We start from the raw sequence: 19,017 nt of genomic DNA on the forward strand, positions 1-19,017 counted from the left end.
CAAGACTGAGCTGACATATGATGCCTTTTTGAACTAAAAATCTTTTGCTTCTATGCTGTCTGTATCCCTCTATTCCCTACCTATTCAAGACGCCTCTTAAATGTTCTTATTTCATCCACTGGCAAAACATTCCAGGTACTTGCTACCCTCTTTGTAAAAAAAGGGTCTGTATCCTCCTGCAACCCTCCTCACTATCCACAGTTTACCTCAGTATTTGTGCCATCCACAAGCATATTAAGAAGGACATTACATTTTCTCCAAATCATTATATTACAAATAACAGGGGTTCCAGCAGTGATCCCCACTGAACACCATGGGTCATAAAACACCCTTCCACCACTACTCTCTGCCTTCAATGGCTAAGTGAAAAATCACACAAATAAACCTGTTGGACTATAACCTGGTGTTGTGTGATTTTTAACTCTGTCCACCCCAGTCCAACACTGGCACCTCCAAAACATGACTAACACAGTTCTGTGTCCATCTTACCAGCTCATCATGTTTCCCATGTGATTTCAACTTTTGTATCAGCCTGCCATGAGGGTCTTGGTCAAAGGGCTTGCTGAAGTCCATACAACCAACATCTAACACCCTAACCTCAATTATCTTTGTCACTTCCTCAAAAAGCTTGAGTTTGTGCAACACGACCTTCCCCACACAAAGCCATTCTGCCTATCGTTAATAAGTCCACATTTTATAAAGTGTGAGTAAATCCTGTCCCTAAGAATCTTCTTCAATAATGTCCCTACCACTGATTCATCAGCCTGTAATTTCCTGGATAATCCCAATTGCCCTTCTTATACAAAGAAACAATGTTGTCAACTCTCCAGTCCTCTAGGAACTCTCCTATGACTAGAGTATACAAAGATTTCATACAAGGCCTTAGCAATTTCCTTCTCTGCCCCCTTCAACATTCTAGGATAGATCCCTTCGGGTCTAGGGGACTGGACTACTTCAATGCTTTTCAAAACACTAACGCTACCTCCTTTTTTTATGTCAATATGCCCTGGAATATCAACATAATCCTCCCGCGACTCATTATCTACCGTGTCCCTTGTGAATACCGATGCAAAGTATTTCTTGAGGATCTCATTCCCTTCTTCACCTCCACCCATACATTCCTCTTTTGTCCTCAAGTGGATCTACCCTTTCCGCAGCTACTTTTTTGTGCCTTAGATACAAATAAAACGCCTTGAGATTTCCCTAATTCTATTTGCCCAAGACATTTCATGGCCCCTTTTAACACTCCTAATTCCGTGTTTATGTTCTTTCCTGCTGGCTTTGTATTTTTGAGGGCTCTGTCTTCAGTATGGTTTTTATACATTATATAATCCTCAACCTAACAATGCCCACAACCCATGAATGAATTTTTAAATATCTAAGTTAACATATTATCCCTAATCCCATGAGCCCAAATCTTGTGCAACAGCCTTATCTGTAACAACAGATGATATACTTTGGTTTGAAGAATATTGAAAGGAAACATAAAATAGGGAGTACAATTCTGAAGAAGGTGCCAGGAGTAGAGGAACCTGGGTTTATATGTGCACAGACCATTGAAGATGGCTGGACAGGTGAAGAGAGCAGTTAATAAAGCATACAATGTTCTCAACTTTATTAATGGTGCATAGAATACAACAGCAAGGAAATGTTGAACTTTTATAAGACACATTTTTCAAACTATGATCGAACACTGTATAGAGATATGGGACACTATGTTATACAAAATAAGTGAATGCAGTAGAGAGAGTACATATGCATTATACAAGAATGGTTCCAGAAATGAGAAATTTCAGTTAGGGGGATAGATTGATGTTGTTAACAGTAGGATTCTGAACAACACTGATGTACAGAGGGATCTTGGGGTTCAAGTCCATAGCTCCTTAAAAGTAGCCGCATATGTGGATAGGGTGGTAAAGAAGGCATATGACATGCTTGCCTTCTTGAGTACAAGAGACAGGATGTCATGTTGCAGCTTTATAAGACTTTGGTTAGGCCACACTTATAGTATGGCATTCAATTCTGGTTATCACTTTGCAGGAAGGATGTGGAGTCTTTGGAAAGGGTGTTGGATGCTACCTGGATTAGAGGGTATGAGCTATAACGAGAGACTTGAGAAAAATAGGGTTGTTTTCTCTGGAGCAGCAGAGGCTGAGGGGAAACTTGATAGAGGTCTGTAAAATTATGATAAGCATAGAAAGGGTTGACAGACAGAATCTTGTAGGTAAAAACAATGACTGCAATCTTGTTCCCAGAGTTGAAATGTTTAATACTCAGGGGATGCATTTATGGTGATGGCAGAAGTTCAAAGGAGATCAGAGGTAAATTCTTTACGCAGAGAGTTGTGAATGCATTGCCAGCGGTGGTGGTGGAAGCAGAGTCATTAGGGACATTTAAGCGACTGCTGGACATGACATGGACATGGCCAGCAGTGAATTGAGGGGTGCATCGGTTAGGTTATTTTATTTTAGATTAGGAATAATCCTGGGCACAACTTCGTGTGCCGAAGGGTCTGTTGTGTGCTGTACTTTTCTATGTTCTATGTGAAGGGCAAGCTTTTTTTTTTACACAGAGTGTGTTAGGAGTCTGGAACACACTGCCAGGGTGGTGATGAAGGCAGAAATGATAGGGGTTAAAACGGACTTTTAGATAAGCACATGAATACGCAAGGAATGGAGGCATATAGACTAAGGGCACGCAGAAGAGATTAGTTTCACTTGGCAACATGTTCAGCACAACATTGTGGGCCGGAGGACCTGTTCCTGTGCTGTACTCTTCTACAGCAAGGGTAATACACAGTGAATAACAATAGCATGGAATGCACTGCTTGGAAATGTGGTGCAGGAACATTCAATTGACGCATTCAACAGGGCACTGAATGATCATTTGGATAGAAATACTGTTCAAGGATAAGATGAAAATGTAGGAGATTGGCATTAAGTAATGATTCTTGTTTGAAGAATTGGTGCAGGCACTATAGACCAATGTCTCTTTCTGCATAATAACAATTTTGTGATCTTAACAAAAGCCTTCAGAAAACGCACTAAAGCTGCTTTCACCTGTCCCACCACTATCTATGTAGGAACTATATAGACTCACAAATAACAAAAAATGATTTTCCTTTCATAAATTACATTTTCTTTGCAAATCATAATATATTTAGGCAAAGAACCCTGCTACCATGTAGCGAGAAGTAGAAAGAGGAGCAGGTTAGTAGAGAAATTGCTGAGAACGTGGAAGAACTAAAAATGACTGGTAAATGTCAACATAATTAACCCGTCATAAAATCATATCAATTCTGCAATCAGCAATGTATACCATTACACAATCATTTCATTACTCCAAACCTCTTGCACCCTTAACACATGCGAACTTAAAATCCTCCTGCTAACAGCAATTTGAAGGCTTTATTATTTAACACGAGAACACAAAGTCTCAGTCTCAAACAAATTGCTCTCTCATGGGCTGCTGCTGGAGCACTGATGCCAGAAGATTTTGTTAGATGCGTAAAACCTTGTACTCTCTGATACTGAGCTCTACTTAAAAAAGGCAATACTGAGCTGGAATCTGTTTATTTTAGCTTCTGGTCTCAGACAAGATTACACAATTAACAAAACTTTAGAACAACATGCTGTCACTACCCAGTAAAAGCAGCTTGTAATTAATTCACTCCAAAGTTGGTTAACAGAAGAAAATGCGAGGGGAACTAAAATTATACCACATCTGTAGTGAAGAGTAGCGGGTTGGCAGCAGCAAGAGGAACATTCTTGTCCAACATGTATTAGACAGGCTAAACCTTCCATGGGGTTAATTTAAAACATTAGCACAGCCACTTAATACAACACAGTATAAAAAATGTTATATTACATCAGGGTATGGGGTGACAATTACCAAGTCATAGCTGTAGGAGGACTACAAATCGGAACTGAACATCCAGGCATATTCAGTTTTTAGAGAGGATGAAAAGAAAAAGATGGTGAAGTAACATTGGTGGTTAAAGATGACATTAGTGCAATAGTGAGAAAGATATTTGCTCTAAGAAAGTGGAATTTGTCTGGATAGAGCTTAGAAACACCTTTGGGCAGAAACTGATATTGGGAGCTGTATACAGACCCCCAAAACTGATGTGGCAATATTGGAGAAGGCATTGAACAGGAAAATCAGAAGCAAGCAGTTAAAGTACAATTGTAATTATAAGCAACTCCAATTTGTATATACAGAAAAACCTCAATTATCCGAATGTTGGATTATCTGAAGGAGATCTCGAGGTCCCAATAGAAACATTACATCAAAGATGTGTTTCCAACACTGATCGTGTCTTTTGTTTACAGTGATTAAACAGGACCTCCTGACCTCTCTCCCTGCCTCACTTTCCCTGGAGTGCTACAGAGGGGGTGTACCCTAAGTTCCCCTTCCCCAAATAATCTCTCCAACATTGTCCTGTACAGGGTAAAGGTGGAACCTGTCAAAAAGTTGCAGTAAAAAGTTTGTGTGTGCATGCGCTATTTGGAGACTTATCTCACAAATGCAGCAACAACAACAGTCTTGCTGTTGGTGTCCAGTCCGGCTGCCTTGGAGGGGGGGCGCACACAGTGTAGAGGTGTTGGATGGGTTTGTGGGGGCAATGTTGGACGTGGTTGGGGGGGGGGCTGTTGGACGGGGTTGGTGTTGTGAGGCGGGGTGGCGGTGTTGTGGGGCAGGAGGAGGGGGCGGGGGTGGCAGCGTTGGGGGTGGAGGGGGTCAGTGTTGGACGAGGTTGGAGGGCAAGGGGCGGGCAGTGTTGGGCAGGGACAGGAGGGGGGTGTTGGGCAGAGGCAGAGGCTCCCGTGCGGTGTGCTGCAGCCTTGTCTCCCAATCGGGGAGCAGACTTTAAAAACTTCGAGCCCCAGAGGAAAGGCATTTAATCAATTAACTGAACAATCGATTATCCGAATGAAATAGTGCCCACCCATCTCGTTCCTCTGTAGATTGTGGAAATCAAATCAATAACAAAGCTGTAGAGGAGGAATTCCTGTGATGTAAATGAAATAGTTTTCTACATCAATATACTGAAGAACTAACTAGAGAACAGACCACCCTGGACAGGTTACTGTGTAATGAGCTGGGCACAATTGACAATCTAAATGTGGGTAGAGTGAACAAAATATGACGATTCTTCATGAAAGATGCAGTTTATTCTGCAACTAAAGTCTAAATCCTCTGAAACTAAAGAAAGAAAAGTAGGATGTTTTGAGAAATGAGCTGGCTGTTATCAATTGAGGAGCACTACTTTTACGGATTACAGTGGATAGGCAAGAGACAAAAAATACTTCAGGAGCTGGAATCCAAAGGTAGAAAGGCAGGAGGCTGGAAGAACACAGCAAGCCAGGCAGTATGAGGAGGGGGAGAAGTCGACGTTTCGGGTATAACCCTTCTTCAGGAATGGAGGTGGGGGTCGGGGGAGCTGCACGTTTGGTTGGATGAGTGTTATGGGTGGGGAGAGGGGCAGAATAGCGAGGTAGTGATAGCGATAGGTGAATACAGGTGGTAGGGACGACCTGTTTGGTCGATGGGAGGAATGAATCTGGTTGGTAGCGGCAACTATTTAAAAGAATGCATGGAGGAACTGTTCATTTCTGTCCAATACAAAAATAAAACATAAAAGGAGGCCTGACCACGGCTAACAAGGGAAATTAGGGATAGTCCTAGATCCAAGAAAGCAAACAAATTGACCAAAACAAATCAGCAGACCTGAGGATGAGGAGCAGTTTAATATTCAGCAAAGGAAGACATAGGGATTGATTAAGAGCGGCAATACAGAAATAGATTGCAAATGTTTCTGAAAGTACAAGAAGAGATAAAGATTTGTGAAGACAAGTACAGGCCCCTTACATTCAGAAACAGCAGGAGTGGAACAAAGAGATGGCAAACCAATTAAATACATATTTTGCTTCTATCTTCACAAAAGGAAGATACAAATAATTGCCCCAAAATGTTGAAAAACACAGGATACAGTGACAGGGAGGAACTGAATAAAAGCAGTATTAGCAGGCAATTGGTCTTGGGACAATTGATGGGATTAAAGGATGATAAATTCCCAAGACTCAATTTTCTGCATCCCACAGTATATAACAAAGTGGCCCTAGAAATAGTGGATGTATTGGTGGTCATCTTTCAAGATTCTGTAATCTCTAAAGCAGTTATTATGCGTTGGAGGGCAGTTAATATAATCCTATTATTTAACAAAGTTGGTGAGAAAACAGGAAATTATAGGCCAGTTAGCCTGACATCAGCAGTAAGGAAAATGTTAGAGCCCATTATAATAAATTTAGTAGTAGCAAATTTGATTTGATTTGATTTATTAATGTCACATGTAGCGAGATACAGTGAAAAGGTTTTGCATGCTTTTTGGACAAATCATACGTATTTCAGGTTACTAGAACAGATTGCAGAATCTAGTGTCAAAGCTACAGAGAAGGTGCAAAGGAAGATCAACTCTAATATACAAGAGGTCTGATCACAGCAGGGAGAAGCAGCTATTCTTGAATTTATTGATATGTGTTTTTCAACATTTGTATCTTCTGCCTAATGGAACGGGATGGAAGAGAGTATAAATAGGGTGAGAGGTGTCTTTGATTACTTAGGATGGTTTCCTGAGGCAGCAGGAAGTATAGACAAAGTCAATGGAAGGAAAGCTGATTTGCATGATGGATTGGACTGTGTTCACAACTCTCTATAATTTATTGCAGTCTTGAGCACAGCAGCTGCCATACCAAGCTGTGATGCAGCCGACAAGATGCTTTCTATAGTGTATATATAAAAATTGTTAAGTGTCATTGCGGTGTGGACATGCCAAATTTCCTGAGCCTTCTGAGGACAGTGACAGAATCAGATGAGTCAGCATGGATTTTCAAAAATAAATCATGCCTGAAAAATCTACTGGAATTTTTCAAGGACCTAATTAATAGAATTTACGAGGCAGTGCATTTGACGTGGTTTACTAATGGCAGGCAACATGGGGTTCCACAAAAATAAGTACTTCGACCTCAGCTATTCACAATATATTAATGATTTCGACAAGGGAACTAAATGCAATATCTTCATGTTTGTAGATAGCACAGAGTTGGGTAGGAGATTGAACTGTCAGGAGGATAGAGATGCTTCACTGTGATTTGAACAAGTGAGTGGGCAAATGCATAGCAGATGAAATATAATGTGGTTACATGTGAATAGTAAAACCAAGGCAGCAGATTACCATGTGAATGATGACAGATTGGGAAAGGAAGAAAGTGCAATGAGACTTGGGTGCGCTTGAACACCAGTTGCTGAAAGTAAGCATGCAGATGCAGCAGGTGGTGAAGAATGTAAATGATCTGTTGGCCTTGCTCGTGAGTGAATTAGAGTACAGAAGTAGGGATGTCCTACTGCAGTTATACAGGGCATTGGTGAAATCAAACCTGGAGTGTGGTGTGCAATTTTGATCTCTTTTTCTGAGGAAGGATGTTCTGGCTATAAAGGAAGTGCAACAAAGGTTTACTGGACTGATTTCTAGGGTGACAGGACTGACATATAAAGACAAACTAGATGAGTTAGGTCTCTATTCACAAGTTAGAAAAATGTAAAAGGACTAGACAAAGTACACACAGGAGGGATGTCCCCAATGACTAAGAACAACAAAACCCAGGGCTCACAATCTCATGATATAGGTAGGCTCCTTAGGAGAAAACGAGGAGAACTTTCTTCATCCTGAGGGTAGTGAACCAGAAAGTTGCTGAGGCTAAAACATTGAAGAACTTTTCAAGGAGGAATTAGACAGAGTTCTCAAGGCTACAGGGGGTCAAAGGGTATGGGCAGAAAGTTGGTACAGGTACTGGGCAGGATGAGCAGCCTTGACCTTATTTGAATAATGGAGCAAGCTCAAATGACCTTCTCCTACTCCTATTTTCAATGTTTTTGTAAAAGCAAGCTTCCGGAGATGATAACATTTTCTGACAAATGAAACTTAGCTTCACATTCAAAAAACCTGCAGGAAGTTTGAAACCTCAGTGGGATACACGCTGGCATCAGCTCACCTCATGCCCTTGAATACTGTCCAAGCCTGACAAAGAATCTGAAAAGGTGCTCCTTTTGGGAGTGTATCAAATTTGAAAAGCTGTAGACATTGTTGCAAAATTGGTAAAAGTGCTCTCTCTCTCTCTCTGTAAATCCATAAACCTGATATTGCACAGATTGTGCTGGAGGTGAGAGTGGTAGTGGCAGAGGAATGAGATACAAACGTTAATTGTTTCTGCCCGAGATGCTGAGTATTTCTAGCTGTTTCTGATTGTATTTCAAACTTGTGGCATTTTGCTTTTATAAAACTGTTCACTGTTGTCCTGTGTAAAACTTGAAATTGTCAGCCAACCAGACAGAACCTTATTTACAGATGTTGCTGTGGACATGCAACAAATGATTCTAAATCCATGCTCCTCACACATTTATTTGGATAATTCTACTCATTTCCCCATACCAAGACAATTAAGCTGACTGCCTATTTCTTTTATTCTTTGCAGGTGTGGTCAAATGAAATGGATTAGGACACTTGCAAAACTTATACCTCTTTTGGGAACTTTCTTATCTGAACAGACAGACAGAATTTTGATTTAATATAGTTAAAAAATCACATGACACCAGGTTATAGTGATAAAATATTGGGGTATCAATGGTTAAAAACCTCCATTTTGTAAATCTCAATTTTGCAATAATAATTTGCCTTAAGTTTAAAATGGCAGTCAGTGATGATGAAAACAAGAATTAAAGAATGCAGGGGACTCAGCATAACCTTGAAGATGTTCATCCTCAGGCTGAGCTGTCATCATTTCAATGACTAGAATATTGATAGCTGCTTTGCTTTATCTGCTTATATGCAAGAGAATGGCACCAGATGTAGTAACATCTAAATCAATAGCTTTGTTTTGACTTATGTGAACACCACTAGATGTATTGATTAACTACTTTTGAATTATGAGAACTTTATTAGAGATAGTAACATTAAATTTTGTGGGAATATGAAACATGTGAATTAGTCACACGAGGGCTATAAAATACACTGCCTTTCTGCTAGAAATCAAGGATCTATCAAGAGTTCATCCAGAGATAGCTTGATTGCTACTCTAGAATATAGACTATTGATCTCTCGCCAGCTTAATCAAAATAAAGTGTGTGTTGAAACTAAAATTCTTGTGTGGTCTGAGATTTTTTGATTCAACAATAGTTCAACAGCTTTATTTGTAAGCACAAGCTTTTTTTGGGGGGGGAGCGCAGGGGGCCTACCTGGGAAGGGGGGGGGGAAGAGAGGGTATGCGTGTAGGATAGTGTGTCTGAGTGCACCTGAGTGTGAGAATGTGCATGCACACGTGTTCAAACAAGACTTCTTTGCTGCACAGGACCTCCGACCAACACTATATACCAGATACATTGACAATATTTTCTTCCTCTGGACTACATAGCGATAACAACAAAGTTTCACCTCACCATCAGACTTACCATGGACTACTCCTTAAAATCAGTCTCATTCTTGGATAAGCACATCTTCATCAAGGACAGATGCCTCAGTACCTCACTCTATCGCAAGCCAACAGACATCCTCATGATGTTGCACCTCTCTACGTATTAAAAAAGCCATCCTCTATGGACAAGTCCTATGCATACCCAGGATCTGTTCAGATGAGGAGGAATATGCCGGACACCTGAAGGTGATGGACGTCCTCATGCGAACATGATACAATGCTCAACTCATCGATCGCCAATTCCAACGTGCCACAGCTAAAAACCGTAATAACTTTCTCAGGAGACAGACACATAATACGACCGATAGAGTACCCTTCATCGCCCAGTACTTCCCAGGAGTGGAGAAACTATGCAGAGTCACAAAGCAGAGGCTGATAGCCAAGTTCAGTACCCATGAGAATGGTCTCAGCTGTGATCTTGGGTTCATGTCACACTACAGGTGACCCCACCACATTATGCACACCCTCTCAAAACAAAAATACATACACACACACACACACACGTCTATGGTATGAATTTGCATCTGCAGATACATTCTATTCCAATCAAAAAGCACACAATCCATAGGCAGTCAACTCCATGTGATATTTTATAAATTCCTACTTTGGAAATAAAACTAGTCTTATTCAAGGTTGGGATACAGACAAACTTTAACCTCACACCTTTAGAGCATTGTCTGAGCTGAAAGGTCACTTTTTTAATTTAAGGTTTTAATCAGTATATTATCTCCACCAGGTTAATAGGCTTGAATATATTGATATTAAGAAAGTTAATGTGTTGGAAACTCTGGGAAGCATCAAGATAGGTAAGTCCCCAGGGCTAGACCAGATATATCCAAGTTACTACGGGAAGTGAGGAATGAGATTGCTGCGCCTCTGGCAATGATCTTTGCATCCTCACTCTCCACGGGAGTAGTACCAGGGAGTGAGGCAAATATTGTTCCTCTGTTCAAGACAGGGAAATAGGGAAATCCCTGGTAATTATAGACCAGTCAGCCTTACGCCTGTAGTAAGCAAGGTACTGAAAAGGATCTACTGATAGGATCTAGGAGTATTTGGAAAAACATATAGATTGATTCAAGTCAGCATGGCTTTGTGAGGGGCAGGTTATGCAATGGCATCCAGTTTTTTGTGGATGCGTAAAGACAGTTGACAAAGGTTGAGCAGTGGATGTAATGTATATGGATTTCAGTAAGGCATTTGATAAGGTTCCTCATGGTAGGATCACTCAGAAAGTTAGGAGGTATGAGATCAGGGAAATTTGTTAGTCCAGATACAGAATTGGCTAGCCAAAAGAAGACAGAGTGGTAGTGGATGGAAAATATTCTGCCTGGAGGTCAGTGATCAGTAGTGCCCCGCAGGGATTTATTCTTGTGCCTCTGCTCTTTGTAGTTTTTATAAATGGATTTGGATGAAGTGAAAGGGTGGGTTAGTAAGTTTGCCGATGACACAAAGATTGGTGGTATTGTAAGTGGTGTAAAGGGCTGTTGCAGGCTACAAGACATTGACAGGATGCAGAACTGGGCCAAAAAATGGCAGATGGAGTTTAACCTGGATAAACGCAAAGTGATTGATTTTGGAAGGTTGAACTTTAATGTTGCAGACAGGGTTAAAGACAGGATTCTTGGCAGTGTGGAGGAACAACAGCATCTTGGGATCCATGTACATGGATCCCTCAAAGTTTCCACCCAAATTGTTAGGGTGGTTAAAAAGGCATATGGTGTTTTGGCTTTCATTAACAGGGCGATTGAGTTTAAGAGCCACGAGGTTTTGCTGCAGCTCTATAAATCCTGGTTAGACTACCCTTGGAATATTGTGTTCACACATCCTTCGCATCATTATAGGAAGGATGTAGATGCTTTAGAGAGAGTACAGAGGAGATTTACCAGGATGCTGCCTAGACTGAAGGGTATGTCATATCAAGAAAGATTGAGTGAGGGCTTTTCTCACTGGAGAGAAGAAGGAAGAGAGGTGCACAAGGTAATAAGAGGCATAGATAGAGTAGATAGCCAGAGGCTTTTCCCCGGGGCAGAAATGGTTGTCATGATGGGTCATAATTTTAAGGCGATTGGAGGAAGTTATTAGGGAGATGTCAGAGGTAGGTTCTTTATGCAGAGAGTGGTGGATGTGTGGAATGCACTACGGGCAGTGGTTGTACAGTCACAGACATTACGGATATTTAAGCGATTACTGGACAAGCACATAGATGGCAGGTTGTAAGTTATGTTGATCTTAAATAAAGGTAAATGCTTGGCACAACATCATGGGCCAAAGTGCCTGTACTGTGCTGTACTGTTCTATGTTCTATCTTGGCACAGTGACTTGAAAGAAATTTTGGGATTTACATAATCAAATTGAAACTTGCATCGCCATTTTAAGTAAGCTAGCTCACTGAGCTTGAAGATTTGTTTTCAGATGTTTCGTCACCATACTAGGTAACATCATCAGTTAGTGTCTCAGGTGAAGCGCTGCTGTTATGTCCTTCCTCTCTATTTATAGGTCTTGGTTTCTTAAGGTGGGTGATGTCATTTCCAGTTTTTTTTTCTTTTCAAGGTAAGGTAGATAGGGTCTAAATTGATGTGTTTATTGATGAAGTTCTGGTTAGAATGCCATGCCTCTTAAAATTCTTGTACATGTCTTTGTTTCACCTTTCCTAGGATGTGTGTGTTGTCCCAGTCAAAGTGGTGTCCTTCTTTGTCTGTACATATGGAAACTAGTGATAGTGGGTTGCATCTTTTGGTGGCCAGTTGATGTTCACGTATCCTGGTGGCAAGTTTCCTGCTTGCTTGTCTGATGTAGTGTTTTTTAATAGTCCTTGCATGGTATCTTGTAAATTATGTTAATTTTGCTGGTGGTATCTAATGGATCATTTAGGTGGATTAGTCGCTGTTTAAGTGTGTTGGTAGATTTGTGGGCTACCATGATGCCAAAGAGTCTGAGTGGTCTGGAAGTAATTTCTATTAGGTCTTTGATGTAATGTATGTGGCTCTAGGTTTTGGTTGCATTGTGACTGCTTGTTTGGATTTGTTTCTGAGGAATCAGCAAATTGTGTTTATTGGGTACCCGTTTTTCTTGAAAATATTGAGAGATATTTTTCTCCCGCTTTTTGTAGTTCTTGGGTGCTGCAGTGTGATTAACTCATTGAAATAATGTCTGGACTAGGGCATGGAGTAGACATGGCGGAAGAAGAGCTCCATATCATGGTGGGCCCAGAATTTGTTGAAATGGGGACTGACATTTATGTAGTCCTTTCCTGAGGACAGACCGTTCAGCCTTAGAGTTCAAGATGAGGGGGGATCTATGGCAAGGCTCAAGATGAGGTTTTGGGGGTGGGGAAGGGAGTTCCTCAGGGGGAATGATGGAGGGGAGAAGGGGAAGGGTGATGGCATGTGGTGGGTGAGGGTTGGATATGGTGTGGTGAGGGGTTGGGGGGGGGGGGGGGAAAGAGTGGGTGTGATAGAGAAAGGAGATTGGGAGGGAGATGTGCTGGGGAGTTGGGTGGGAAAGAGGTGTATTGTGAGATGGTTGGGTAAGGAGGTAGAGCTGGTGTGCTAGCTGGCTGCCTGCAGGTAGGTAATAGGACTCAGGGGTGAGCCTGGGAAATATAGTCAAAGTTTTGATTGCAGAGTGGGTGGAGGCAGAAGCTGGAGGGAAGTCAAAGCTGGTCAGAGTGTTTAATTTTTTTTATTTCAAAAATATACTTTATTCATAAAATACTTTGATGGTCTGCACAGTTGGACATGCCATAGATACGTAAACATTCCATTTCTTTGCATACCGGAAACAGAGTAATCATTCCTATTTACAGGTCCGTACGATTACATTTTTAGCTGAGGTGTCAGCAGAGCCCAAATGACTGCGTGGGCCCCCTGTTCTTCTTTAGGCAGCAGACGTTACACAGTGGTCTTTCCCCACCGCGCCTTGGCGGCAGCTGCCCCAAGCGTCAGCGTGTCCCTCAACACGTAGTCCTGGACCTTGGAATGTGCCAGTCTGCAACACTCAGTCGGGGTTAACTCCTTCAGCTGGAAGATCAACAGGTTTCGGACCGCCCATAAGCGTCCTTCACCGAGTTGATGATCCTCCAGGCACAGTTGATGTTCATCTCGGTGTGCATCCCGGGGAACAGGCCGTAGAGCACAGAGTCCCGTGTCACAGCGTTGCTCAGGACGAACCTCGACAAACATCACTGCATTTCTCTCCAGATTTCTTCTGCGTAGGCACATTCCAGAAGGAGGTGTGTGACAGTCTCGTCCCCCCCCCCCGCAGCCACTTCGAATGCAGTGTGCGGTGCGGCTGAGAGTCCGGGCATGCATAAAGGATCTCACAGGCAGAGCCCTTCTCACCACCAGCCAAGCCATATCTTGGTGCTTGTTGGAAAGTTCTGGCGATGAGGCATTCTGCCAAATGGCTTTGACAGTCTGCTCAGGGAACCGCTCGATAGGATCCGCCCTCTCCTTTTCCCGAAGGGTCTCAAGGACACTACGTGCTGACCACTTCCTGATGGACTTGTGGTCAAAGGTGTTTTTCTTCATAAACTTCTCCACGAAGGACAGGTGATACGGAACGGTCCAACTACTCGAAGCGTTCCGCGGCAGCGAGGCCAGGCCCATCCTTCGTAACACCGGGGACAGGTAGAACCTCAGTACATAGTGACACTTGGTGTTTGCATACTGGGGATCCACGCACAGCTTGATGCAGCCACACACAAAAGGTGGTCATCAGGGTGAGGGTGGCATTGGGTGTATGTTTTCCCCCGTTGCCCAGATCTTTGTACAGCGAGTTCCTTCGGACCTGGTCCATCTTTGACCTCCATATAAACTGGAAGATGGCCCGGGTGACTGCAGCGGCACAGGTTCTGGGAATAGGCCAGACCTGTGCCACGCATAATAGCAATGACAGTGCCTCACACCTGATGACCAGGTTTTTTCCCGCGATGGAGAGCGTCCGTAGCTCCCATCTGCCCAGTTTCTGCCTCACTTTGCTGATACGCTCCTCCCAAGACTTGGCGCACGCCCCAGCCCCCCCGAACCAAATACCCAGCACCTTCAGGTGGTCGGTCCTGACGGTGAAGGGGATCGAGGATTGGTCGGCCCAGTTCCCGAAGAGCATGGCCTCGCTCTTGCCTCTGTTTACCTTGGCCCCCGAGGCCCGTTCGAACTGGTCACACATGCACATGAGTCTGCGCACGGACAGCGGATCAGAGCAGAAAACGGCGACGTCATCCATGTACAGGGAGGCCTTAACCTGCAGGCCCCCGCTGCCAGGAATAGTCACCCCTCTCAGGCTCGCATCCTTCCTGATGGACTCGGCAAATGGCTCTATACAGCACACAAACAAGGCAAGAGAGAGAGGGCAGCCCTGCCTGACTCCAGTGTTTAGTGGGCAGAATCCAGGGCAGCATTGCCAGAGATGTAGTGATGGCAAATGTTAAACTAACTGGCCATCTCTATCTACTTATTTTAGTAAGCAAGCCATCAGGGATCTTATCAGTCTTCAGCCCCATTAAGCATACTAGTTATTTTCTCTGACTAGAGAAAATGGAGTCAGATGTCTACATCACATTAAGTCTGCTTTAGCCCATTAAGTTTGCACCAGTGAAAAACAACCATCAAACTATTCTAATTCCACTTTCCAGCACTTGGCCCATAGCCTTGTATGCCTTGGCACTGCAAGCATTTATCTAAATACTTCCAAATGACATGGGGGTTTCTGCCTCTACCACTTTTACAAGCAGTGAATTCCCAATTCCAAAGACAAGTTGTATTTCTTTCCCCACTACTGCCACCTTAGACCCTTGATTATTTAGATTTTTTTTTGGAATGCTACTGTCTTCCATCCTGATGAATAACACAAAGGATTTATTCAACTCTTCTGCCATTTCCTGGTTCTTCATTTTCCCATCTTCAATCTCCAAGCAGCCAATGTTATCCTTTGACCACTCACTTCTTTATTTATTTAAAAAAACTTTCATTGTCCATCTTCATAATACTTGCAAGATTACCTGCAACATTTAATTTCATCCTCTCCATTTTGATCATCTTTCATTAGTCCTTAGATCTTTGCAGTCATCTAGCTTATTATTAATCTTTGCCACATTGAATGAGAAAAAAAAAAACATGCAATTGGATGCTATCCTTAACTTCTTCGGTTTACCATAGTTGGCTTATGCCCTTCCCAGAATCCTTCTTCCTCACTGAAATATATCTTTGTTGTGTGTCATGAATTGTTTTCTTAAACATATGCCATTTTTTCTCAATCATCTTTACTGCTAAACATCTTTCCAAGTTCACTGCAACTAACCTGAATTTCATTCTTCCTAAATTGTTTTAGCATAGTTCTACTATATTGTGACCACTTTTTTCTATGGATCTTTTATTTTAGAGATAGATTTAATAAATCTCATTATACTTTACCAAGTCCAAAACATCCGGTTCCCTGATTGGATCCACGCATTGATCTAGGAAACTGCCCAAATGCTCTCTATGAATTTTTCCATATGGCAACCTGTGGCAAACTGACTACCCCAATCCAAATGAAGATTTATCTCAATGATTAAATGTACTGCCATTCCATATGCCCTCATTATCTCTTGATTTGTTCTCTCTCCAATAGTATAGATTAGATTAGATTAGATTACTTTCAGTGTGGAAACAGGCCCTTTGACCCAACAAGTCCACACAACCCTCCAAAGAGCAACCCTCCAAAGAGACCCATTCCTCTACATTTACCCCTACACCTAACACTACGGGCAATTTAGCATGGCCAATTCACCTAACCTGCACATTTTTGGACGGTGGGAGGAAACCGGAGCACCCAGAGGAAACCCACACAAACACGGGGAGAATGTGCAAACTCCACACAGACAGTTACCTGAGGCAGGAATTGAACTCAGGTCTCTGGTGCTGTGAGGCAGCAGTGCTAACCACTATGCCTTCATGCCGCCTAAACTGTTAGGGGGCCTACAGACTACAAAATAGATGAACTCAGAACTAAATTTACCTTCCAGAGAGAACTGAGAGACTTAACAAGGATTGGTGAATATTTCTAGTTAGGTATTCGGTTTGTGTTTAGATCTGTCACCTTGCTCTTCTGTCTCATCTTGTTTAAAACTTGTTAAGCATAAGATTTTTGTATATTAAAATAATTACAAATACCAAGAAGGAAGTGTAAAGACAAGTAATTCTAGAGTACAGAGGAATCTCAATTATCCGAATATCAATGATCTGAATTTCGGATCATCTGAACAAAATCAAGGTACCATAAAGACATTACATCAAAGAGGTACGTGTATTCAGATTAGCTGTACGGAAGAATATGTGAAAACGCTGGTAAAAACATAGAAACACAAGCACTTAAAGCAACAGCAATTGGATTTTTTCTAACGTAAGAGTTAGTTTCACAGCCCTTTGCAAAAGTGCTTTATTGCCGTCACTTTAAACAGGGCATTCATGAAAAAATTGGCAGAGAAAGTAAACACATGAGCCAGGTGGTGCTCCTGTCTTTCTATCATGACACTGAGTTCAGCGGAAACTGACAAATATTCTTGTGATTGTGGAAGCTGTTTGGGACCTTGCTTAATGTTGGAATTTCATATATACATATATGTGTGTGATGGTAAGGGTTTAGTCCTTCTCCGTTTAACCTGCAATACACAGAATGTAAAGATTAGTCTGTTTAAATAGCAGACTCATCAAAATTATAGATTTAAACAAACTCTCCGGTAGAGCAGTGTTAGATCAGCATGGTTTCCCTTGTTTAAGGTCAAATCACCTAACCAAATAATCAATTATCTGAATGAAATAGTGCCCGCCCATCTCACTTGGATAATCGAGGTTCCTTTGTAATTGATTAATTAAATCAAACATAAAGAAGAACGGGTGATGTGTGCTGCTGCACGTGGGACACTGTGATAAAGAAGGAAGGCATCTACAGTTCAAGACATTTTGGATCAGAGTTGAGCTGGACTTTAAGCTACAGACATTACATCACATCAAGTTATTTGGACCCTTTCTTCCAGCAGACAGTCAAACACATTGGGTGAGGCAGGAATGGAGACCGTTTGTCTAGCATTAGAGGAGCTCTCAGCCAGTAATTGTTCAAATGCTTACGCGATTCTTGCAAGCTGTGTGGATGAGAGTTGGGTCTGCAGAGAGAATGAGTAATCTGACCATGGCACTGTGGTACAGGGACCCATTCAAGCAGGAAAATGAAATAGGAATGTAGAAAACAGTGTAATTGGCAGGCCAGATACTGTCTCTGTAACTGCAATCAGGAGTTCTGAATGATGGGCTATGTATGTGGGAAATCATGTCTCACGAACTTGATGATTGAGTTTTAAGGAGAAATAAAACCGAGGATTGAGGGCAGAGTTGTAGATGTGATCTATATGGACTTCGGTAAGGCATTTGACAAGGTTCCCCATGGGAGATTGATTAGCAAGGTTGGATCGCATGGAATACAGGGAGAACTAGTCATTTGGACACAGAAATTGTTTGAAGGTAGAAGTCGGATGGTGGTGGTGGAGGATTGCTTTTCAGACTGTAGGCCTGTGACCAGTGCTGTGTCACCAGGAACGGTGCTGGGTTCACTACTTTTCTTTTATGTAAATGATTTGGATGTAACATGGGGGTTATGGTTAGTAAGTTTGCAGACAATACCAAAATTAGAGGTGCAGTGGACAGGGAAGAAGATTACCTCTGAGTACAACAGGATGTTGATCAGATTGGCAAATGGACTGAGGAATGGCAGATGGAGTTTAATTTAGATAAATGCAAAGTGCCACATTTTGGAAAAACTAATAAGAGCAGGACTTAAACTTAATGGTAAGGTCCTGTGGAGTGTTGCTGAGCAAAGTTACCTTGGAGAGCAGGTTTATAATTCCTTGAAAGTGGAGTCGCAGGTAGATAGGATAGTGAAGAAGGCATTTGTTATGCTTTTCTTTATTGGTCAATCATTGAGTATAGCAGTTGGGAGGTCATGTTGTGGCCATACAGGACATTGGAGTAGAGTGTGGTGCTGGAAAAGCACAGCAGGTCAGGCAGCATTCGAGGAGCAGGAGAATAGACGGTTCAGGCGAAAGCCTTTCAGGAAGAATTCCCTTCATTCCTGAAGAAGGGCTTATGCCCGAAACATCGATTCTCCTGCTCCTCGGATGCTGCCTGGCCTGCTGTGTTTTTCCAGCACCACATTTTTCAACTCTGGTACTCCAGCATCTGCAGTCCTCACTTTCTCCTTCCCTACATTTCTGCCATGCTTTTCCAGCACCACATACTCAACTCTAATCTCCAGCATCTGTAGTCCTCACTTTCACCCTGTATTGGAAACTGGTTAGGCCACTTTTGGAATTTTGCGTGCAATTCCAGTTGTCTTCCTATCGGAAGAATGTTGTGAAACCTAAAAGGGTTCAAGAGATTTACAAGGATGTTGCCAGGGTTGGGGGATTTGAGCTGTAGGGAGAGACTGAAGAGGCTGGAACTGTTTTCCTTGGAGT

At 42.3% G+C, this 19,017-nt stretch overlaps 1 protein-coding gene across 1 annotated transcript in view; it reads right to left on the minus strand.

The window, feature by feature from the left end:
• fndc1 (fibronectin type III domain containing 1) overlaps window positions 1-19,017 on the minus strand; it is a 373,864-nt gene that overhangs the window by 342,589 nt on the left and 12,258 nt on the right. The gene's annotated exons all lie outside the window — the stretch shown is intronic.

This window comes from Chiloscyllium plagiosum, unplaced genomic scaffold, assembly GCF_037043375.1.
Source record: "Chiloscyllium plagiosum isolate Xiang-an unplaced genomic scaffold, Cpla_swu_hap1 HiC_scaffold_10, whole genome shotgun sequence".
NCBI lineage: Eukaryota > Metazoa > Chordata > Chondrichthyes > Orectolobiformes > Hemiscylliidae > Chiloscyllium > Chiloscyllium plagiosum.